Raw genomic sequence first — 9,838 nt, 5'->3', positions numbered from 1 at the left:
TCAATGACTATTACTAATTCATAAAAACATATTTTGGTATTATCAAAGTTTTTTTCTATTCCTTTTTTTTTTTTTGAGTTGGTGTCTCACTCCGTCATCCAGGCTGGAGTGCAGTGGCACACTCACGGCCATCCCAGCGTCAATCGGCTGGGCTCTGATGATCCTTCTGTCCCAGGTTTCCTAGTAGCCAGAACTACAGGCGCATTACCACACCCTGCTAATTTTTATTCACTGTAGAGACGAGGTCTCGCCAAGTTGCCTGGGTCGGTCTCAAGTCCGCGGGCTCAGGCAATCCACTAGCCTCGGCCTCCCAAAGTGTTGGGATTCAAGACTGAACCACCAAACCCGGCCTCTATTCCTTCTTAAAGCATCTGCACTGGTATATATAGTAACCCACTGACAGTTTTAAAATTTTTTATCTTCTAAATGATTTGTGTCTTACATTTTGAATAATTTTTTTACCTTTAAAATTTTTGTATTAGCCGGGCTCAGTGGCTTAGCCTGTAATCCTGCGCCTTTGGGAGGCTGAGGTGAGTGGATTGCCTGAGCCCGAGGGTTCGAGACCCGCCTGGGCAGCGAGACCTCATCTCTACAATAAATCAGCCGGGCGTGGTAGCGCATGCCTGTAATTCCTGCTACTTGGAAGGCTGAGGTGGAAGGATCGCCGGAGCCCAGCAGGTTGAGGCTGCGGTGGCCGAGAGCGGCCACTGCACTCCAATCTGGGCGACAGAGTGAGACTCCAGATCAAAAAAAAAAAAAAAAAAATTTGTATTGATAGTATGATATTTGTACATATTTATGGGGACCATGTGATATTTTCTTACGTTCATAAAATGTGCGATGATCAAATCAGGGTGTTTAGAACATCCATCATCTAAGTATTTCTTATTTCTATGTGTTGGGAACATCTCAACACCTTTCTTCTAGCTATTTTGAAATATTCAATGTACTGTTTTTAACTATAACCACATAACTCTACTATCAAACATTAAACTTATTCCTTCTATCTAATTGTATGAGTGACCAATAAACATCAATCCAACTTCTGTTTATGCTCCTGTTTGAGTGGGCATTGGACTCAAAGTTATATTACCGGAAGACTACATTATCCAATGGGTAATAGGTTAGAGGATTCTAGAAGATGCCTTCATGGTGATGATGGGAGGTTGTGTGGGTTGATGGCAGGTTGCAGAAATAGCACAGACGTTAAAGTCACATAGGCTCAGTGACCAGTCACTATACTTGAGACTGTTGGAAAGGCCCCATTAAACCTAAATTTCTTTATTTGTGGAATGGGTGAGCTTGTAAAGTTTGGAAATAACATATGCAAGCTGCCTTGTAGAGTTATATCTCAATAAACACCTTTAGAGTAAACAAATGAATTGCTTGGCCATTTTGAGTTTAAGCCTGTGGTAGTCACTTGTCCAGCCTGTACACAGAGTGTCAAAGATTCCTATTCCTCATCACTTGAATGGGATAAATGATGTTTTCTCAGACAATACCAAAATGATCTGAACTAGAATAAACTAGGACAAATTATTCAAATGGCAACTTGCCCTAGTCAACTACAACTGCCATGTAATCTCTGCAAACCCTAGAGAGCTGAAAGCTGAGAGATCCACAGCATCTTGACAAAATTAATAATTCAGAAAAAGTTGAATGAGCAGAAACTGAATAAAATTATAATCTTATAATATTTATCCTTTGAAAACTCATGTTCAGGACACGCTTCCAAGATGACAAAGTAAAGAAGAAACAATGGTGATGCTAAAAGGGTCGCGGCCACCTGCAGTCCATTCACTGCACTAACTGCGCCTGATGCACGCCTAAGAATAAGGATATTAGGAAGTTCTTCATTCAAAACATAGTGGAGGCTGCAGCTGTCAGAGACATTTCTGAAGCGAGGGTCTTCCACGCCTATGTGCTTTCCAAGCTGTATGTGAAGCTGCATTACTGTATGAATTGTGCCATTCACAGCAAGGCGGTGAGGAATTGGTCTCGTGAAGCCGTCAAGGACCGAACATCCCCATCTGGTGTTAGACCTGGGAGTGCTGCCCTACGACCTCCACCAAAGCCCATGTAAGGAACTGAGTCCTTAAGGACTGAAGAACTATCCTCTGGAAAAAAAAACTAAATGGAAATTATAGTCAATATAGTATGTTGAGTCTACCTGCACTAGATAGAGTGGGGGTTTTGTGGATATGTTATACCAAGTGTTCAAGTGTGAGGTGCCACATAGTGATTTAATGGAGAAGAGAGATTATTTATGTAAATTGAGCCTTAACGTTTTTACATTTATGTCCTTAACCTCCACAATTTGCATAGCTGTGTGAAAAGGGTTTAGACATCTGTGCATATTGGGTTTATTCAACCCAGTCAAGTTAAAGTTGGCATCCTAAAAATGGTGAAGATTCTCAAAGAGAATAGCAAGGAAAAACATCTGAGTGAAAAGCACATTGGGAAGTGACTTCAACTACAGTGTTCAAAACGGGCGGTGGGGTGGGGAGTTTGGTGGACTTTGATGGGAAATACATATAGCTTGTATAGCTTCAAAGTATTCCAGGATTCCTATTCACATCTTCAACTTGCTGCCTTGGAATTGGTCTGGTAGGCCAGTTATCCAATGTACATACTTCTGAGATGCATTTCTCTATGGAGTAGAAATGTCCAAGATATCAGAGGCATTTCTAGAAATTTGTGAGGATCCCATAAGAGGAAGGGAACAAGCTCTACAAAGCATGGAGAAAAGCTATGCATTATTTTGTCTGTGAACAGTAGTTAGAATTCAGAAATAAGAAAGTTAACTAAGGATGTATATTTATGTTTATCTGAAAACTCTGTTTGGGAATGGATTGTTAAGGACTAATTTTGCCAGTTAAGTTTCATGTTTTTCCTAAAGCTAATCCTGCATCTTGGGGATTTTGATACTATATTTTGTGTTGAAAAAAAAAAAAGAAGAAAACTCATGGTAAATTTTATCAAAAAAGATATGTTTTTATGTGGTTATAGGTATTGGCTACTATTTATTGTTTTAAGACATTCTTATTATTAGTTATATATGTAGTAGTTATTTTTGTTTCTATAATTATTTTTAAAAACTTTCTGGTCCTCAGATATTTCTTCTATAAAATAGAGACACAAATATATCTGCGTGAAGCCCTGAGCTAGAACTAGAAATCTGAGATAGTTCAGCTCCACCATTCATGAATAAATAAAATTGCAAACAGTAGTTTGATTCTCTAAGCCTCTGCTTGAATAAAATTTAGTTAATTATTTTATTCCTTTTACACTTCCTTATTCACATTTCATTTTTTGATTTTTGCTAAGGATTAGGTGATGTTTTTGAGATGCAGGCACTCAGTGCTACACAGACACTTTAATAATATCCTTGGTTTTCTCCTTCTCTTCGCCCTTTTCATTGGCTGTGTCTTAGACAGATCAAGATTTTATAATGTGACTCCGTTAGAATTTTCCTTCTGAATTCCTTTGGACAGAATGCTTTTCTGCTTGCTAGTTCTTATCTTTTTGCTCATTTTAGGGCTTTTTTTTTTTTTTTTTTTTTACATCTAAGCAACATCTTTTCTTTAAGCAAGTTTCACTCTCATGAATTCTTTATTCTTACATTGGTGAAATTAAAATAGCTCTATATGTAATCTCTTTCTTCATACTGATTAGAAACTCCACTCAGTGTCTCCTGCCTTCTATTTCTAGCTTGTGATCAGATAAGAATCTGTCTGTGTTATACCCATTTCACTCGGGTAGGGTAATCTGATCTCTGAAGCTTCTGTGTTAAAATTACAACATGTGCCTAACTGTAGGTTTTCTTATTTTCCTTTTTTTTCTATTTTTATTTACAATATATTTATCATTCTGAAATAAAACATTAAATATGGTGTTTGGGTGCTTACAAAGGTTTCTCAAGTGCTGTTGTAATATGCTGAATAAAATATAAATCTAAGTTTTCATTTGCATTCAGGTTTATAAGTTACTGTATAAAGACTCAAATTGTGATTTAATGAAGGGACTAGACCACTATCTGTTATTCCCACTGGTTAGAAAAATATCTTTACTCTCTACAAAATATTTAGTCTAGAAAACATGCGAAAAATAAATTTATTTGCAAGTACAATTACAATCAAGGGTCAAATTTGTGGGATTTGGAGCAAAATAAAGATGTAAATAACAGTGCTATTTTAGTGCTTAATGTCAAAAGTTAGTCTAGTTTATATCATTCAATTCAGGGAGAAAATGACCTAGATATTTAAAGAGTGTCTACAATGTATGATGAAAAATTTGTGTCAATAGGGAAGAGAAGGTTAATTCTGTTATGAGTTAATTATGAGAGATATCCTTCTAATATAAGTGAGTTATAAGGGAAAAAGTGATTTAGTTTTAACATTTCACTGAGATTGAAACTGTAATATGCATTTGATAATTGTCCAATCTTGTTTTTGCCTGTTGAAGATAAGTTTACATGCATTGTATAAATATATATTAAATACAAATTTATTTACCTGAAAAAATGACTTACTTTTATTTTTCCTCTTTTAACAAAAGTTTTAAAGATTCAGGTTTTAAGTTTTTTGTATGTATAACAGCAAAATAAGGTTAATCTACAGAAATTATTTTCAAAGCAAAAGGAGTTTAGGTTACTGCTTAAAATATTTTCTAAAAATTTTTGAAGACATACATCCAGATCATTTAAAACATTCATAAGTAGCAACAGTGTTTCCCTTTAACTTAGAAGCTCAGATATTTTATAGGCTTGAGAAGCAATTTCTAGGTGAGTAGTAATCATTGGCCTAATAAAGGTAGATTGCTGTAAGCCTCTTTTCTCCCATTTCTCTTCTTTGTGACCTTTATGCATCCGTACTTTGCATGCTCTTCCTACTCCCTCCCATAAAATTGTCCAGCCATTTCTCACACTCATTTGTATGATTTTCATTAATGGCCAAATGTGTCTTGCTATTCCTCATAGTCCCTCCATTCAGCTGAATCTGTTTGGAATTTTGCCCTTGATTTCTTTTGTTATTTTATATCATCTTTACCCCTTCTTTTGTTTCCTAAACCCCTGAATATTTTTTTGATTTCTAACAAATTAATCTCAATAAATAGTTCACATTTTTTATCCCAAGACAATAAACACCCTTTCTTTCCTGTGTCTGAGTCCATGTGAATTTTACTAGGATGATTCTTTACAATGGAGAAAAATTACAAACTAAATCCAAGTTTTTAAAGAATATTAAATTATTCCCCCCACACACAAACACACTACACACACAGAGTCTTGTTCCATAAGTGTTTTGCATCATACATTTTTTAAAAATTGACTTCAAGTATGACAACTAAAATTTTTGAATTTTCTGATCTTTGAATTTCTTATTGCAAGTCAAATGCTTTAGTCTAAATCATTAACCACAAAATAGTTTATTTAGTGGAAATAAAGCCTTCTTTTAAATGCCTGTCATTTTTACCGTAGAGTATTCTTTAATTTGTAACACGATAATTAGGATATATGCATAGCCACTTTATGACTAAAGCAATGCTTACTAAACACCATTTTGATGATTACCAAGAGAAATATTCAATGTTATGCTATCGCTACCACAAGCATTGATTAAACTCTCTGCTGTTCATGAAGGCTGACAGGGATTCAAAGGAGGAAATGTAAAACTTGAAGGTACAGCAAAATAGTGACATTTCACTCTATAAAGCTGCCGATATTTTAATCCTGCATGTAAATCATTTTTACCAGTTCAATTCTGTATCTCAACTTGTATACCAAGGAAAAATCCAGTTGCATTCACTTTAATAAACAGCAATGTGATATTAAATATCACCTATTTCAAGGTCTTTGCAAGTGTTTTTGTTGTTGTTTTTCATACTGGTCCCCAATGTCTTTACCATCCTATATATGAATAGATTCTTCAGGCATATTTTTCATTTTCTTGCAGTGAACAACCTACCTTTCATTATTTTGTTATTTAGAATCTTTACTTTCTCGGCTTAAGTGATGTCTTTGTCAATGATAACATTGTATTCATTTAGAGTGATGATTGATATGGTAATAGATACAGTGTGATTGAAAGCAACCTTTGTCAATAAGAAGGCCAAATACTCCAACTGTATTGGTCTGAATTTGCTCATTATTGGAGACCTTTCATAGTTGTATTGACTTGCTGTCCAAATGTTGTTACTTACCTGATTCTTCCATTGTTTAAATAGTATAGACATTGGCATTGGACATAGCATCTCCCAATATTTGTCCTAAAACACATGTATGACTCAATTACACAATGTCCAAGCATGTTATAAAAGTGTATATAACCGAGATTGTGAGTTAAAAAAAGAGACATTCAAGTTTATAGAAAGAAAAAAAATCCAAAAAGGCTACAAGTAGTATATTTTTACATACTTATTCCACTATATTCTTAAATTTGAACACTGATTTTGTCTCCATTTATTAGCAAAAAAAGTTATAAAAATATTTGAATAGTAAACATTTTATTATCACTAAAGTATTTGATATTGTTATATTTGTCTTTTGGAGAGTTACAAAAATATTTTGTTACAAATTTCTTAATATTCTAGAGTATACAGACAGAAATACAGTCAAGACTGCAAAAGTGCCCCTTAAACATTCAGTGCAAGGATTGCTATAATGAAAGAGATTCTGATCCACTCAGAAAGACTAATTTTCTCTTTTTTGGGGTACCCTACATTGCTATTATTATGGAGATCATGTTTTGTTTCCCCTTGTAGAATTATATGCAAGCTGAGGGTATCTCTTTTTTATGTTTTATGTCCCAGGGCTTTCTATTGTGCCTGGTACTTAGTAGATGATAAAAACATATGTTGAGAATATAAGGAGTTCTAGAGTTCAAAAAGAAAGATTGCTGAATTACTGTTGCTTCCATATAACTCTTAATGTAGAAAAACACCTCCCTAAATTTTGTGAGAACCAGTGCAAACCTGATATGATATACATACGTGATCCTTGACTGTCTAGCTACAGAAACAGGTAGTAACCTAAAAAAGTATATTTTTTTGACTGCTGTCTACTTAACCATCTGTGCTTTCAAACATTATGTGTTTTTTTTTCCCCAAAAAAGTCAATCTTCTTTAATTTATGGCTAAAGGGTATATTCCTATTGCATTGTATTTTTCCTGTTTTCATGTTTATTAATAGACTCATCATTTGGAGTTTCAGGGATTGGTTTCTAAATTATCGAGATCCTTGTTTTTCTTCTTTTTATCTAAGTCTCTTGAGTGCCATGGTCATTTTAAAGTATCCTTCTTCATAGTATCCCTTGTCTATCAATACTTCATTTGCAATGCTTTTTATATCCAGGGCTTGTTTTCCACTTTTGTTGCTGTCTCCCTAATCCAGGCCCCGATAACTAGTGTAACAGGGTTACTAACTAGACACTGGACCCTCGTATCTTTCCTTATCTTCTCCTTCCATTTCATCCTGTAGCCTGCTTGCGATCATGTTACTCAAAGGCTTCCATTTGCTTACAAGGTGAAATTCAAACTCACTATACTAGCATTCATGTCATTCTTGTTTTGATACCAACCTATAATTTTATCTTCCCTGCCTACTCTACATAACTCAATCTACACACTATATCCAGCATGCGTTGCTCTTTTCTATTCCCGAACTTATGCTCAGTTACATGCCCTTGTCTAATTTTATTTCCTTATTTTCACCGTGCCAAACCCAGCATGTCTTTCAGATACTAATTCTTTCATAAACCTTTCCTGGCTTACCAGAATGAAATCAATCATTCAGGTGAGCTTCCAGGTAAAGAGGAGCAGACTAAAACTCCCTATGCCCTTCTTCTTCCTGATCCAAAGAAGAAATGTGGCATTCATCTTTAGATACTCCATATCAGCCAGAGAGGCTCCATGGGCATGCAACTTGCACAGTCACCCAATGCTATAGTCTTGGAAAAGTCCATTTCCATCTGGAAATTATATTGTGAACATGTCACTAAAATTCCCTTTTGTACTGGGTCCACAAACTATGTAGCCAGTCATGTTTAGCAGTATATTTTGCACAAAGTAGTTAATAAGTGAATATCTGTTAAACAGAGTCTTGAACAATTTTGAACTTATTTTCTTCCTCCAATGGAACAAAATCAGGAAAAACCTGAAACATCGCTCAATTGACCCTTTTATTTTTATAACCATACAACAGAATTTGCTAAAAACAATACTTAAATGTAATATGTTGGAAAAGTTAGTATTTATACCAGTGAGTTGTCATAAATTAAAAAAACAGTATCTTATAGAGATTGGAATACATTTTTTAGGCTTACACACAATTACTTCTGTCATCTCAATATTCAGTAAAACATCTTGGGTTTTTCATATAGCTCTTAAAATAAATATATATAGTTAATACAGTTCATCTCACCTCAAACATTTTACAAAATAGGTTCGCGATTATTGAATTAGTTAAAAAAAATGAACAACATATTCATCAGATGGTATGATTCACCATACAAACAACGCTATTATATGAACTAACTTATAAGACTTTCCTTGAGGTTGGCATACTTTTTGAAAGTATGCTTGTACAATTGTTATTTAAAAACAGCAATGAAATAGAATTGTGTAGGATTTTCTAATTAGACAGAAGGGTGACAACCCTTAGATCCTGTCCTGAGTGGTCCATGTGTAGTATTATAAATGTGTCTGCCAAGAATTTTCCTTTCTTAGTTATTTTGAGGGATGTTGATCAAGAAATATTTCCAGACTATTCAGTCTTTTATTTTCCACAGATTTTGCCTTGAGAACTTACTCAAGGCTAAATTTTCCCTGACCAAGATTCACAATAGAAAAGATCCAAGATTCACAATAGAAAAGATCCTTCAAGGACAATGCGTGCTTTCTCTGTGTACTGAATGCTTTCTCTGTGTACTGAATGCCACAATTCTGAATAATATTGTTAGGGGTACATGCACAAAAGAGAAATCTAAACACTGGTGTGCATATAGCAATATATTTTCCTGTTTTAGGAGTTATATATTTATATTTTATAATCAAATTTTCTGTATTCTATGGGTTACTATCTAAGTGGCTATAAATAATGTAATAAGTAAGGGTGGCTTTTATTTAGTGACCATGATAGTTAATTTCCAAGGATCAAAACACATGATTTAGATAAATATTAAATGTTTTTAACCACGGACAATTTTTTCTTTTTTTTATTAAGTATCAGGTAAATATGCACTCGCTCAGAAACCATAATAGGTAAATGATGAGTCAGATTTTTTAAGATTCAAAACTACTTAATATCAGAAAACTTCACATTAATTACCTTATATTTAAATTCCCTTCTTTGAATAATATTTGGAATTTTCGAGTATGCAATAAATAATAAATTTCAATAAGTAGTACTATTTGCAATTAATACCAGTACAAAAGTGTTTTTTTGTATTAAAAAATCTATTAGTACAGATAAATTTGATATTTCCAAGGCCATGAATCAATTATTAACCAATTATTTTAGCTTCTTCTTCATAATAAAGCATAGAAACTTATTTTTTAAAGGGTCATAATTTTTAGATGACTAGTAAATAAGAACCATTTAAATTCTTGAAACAAAATTATGAAAAACTCTGATTCAAGGCTTTGATGTTTCAGTGTTATCTATACTATGCAAGTTATTCTACTTGGCCTGAAAATGCATTTTGAGTAAGTATAAGAAAGAGACCGAAATAGAGGTAAATAGTACACCTTGTGACACGTTTTAAACAAAATATGCACCCTAGCCTAAACAACAGATGCTGATAATCTAATCTTTTGTAAATATGAGACATTCATAAATATT

The 9,838-nt window shown here is 33.9% G+C and overlaps 1 pseudogene; it reads left to right on the top strand.

Annotated features, from left to right (window-relative positions):
- Positions 1-1,736: 1,736 nt before the first annotated feature.
- LOC110595883 lies at positions 1,737-2,083 on the top strand (annotated as a pseudogene).
- The last annotated feature ends 7,755 nt before the right edge of the window (positions 2,084-9,838 follow it).

The sequence above is a fragment of the Carlito syrichta genome, unplaced genomic scaffold (genome assembly GCF_000164805.1).
Source record: "Carlito syrichta isolate Samal-C Ts95f unplaced genomic scaffold, Tarsius_syrichta-2.0.1 Scaffold305058, whole genome shotgun sequence".
NCBI lineage: Eukaryota > Metazoa > Chordata > Mammalia > Primates > Tarsiidae > Carlito > Carlito syrichta.
This window is presented reverse-complemented; position numbering and strand designations above follow the sequence as displayed.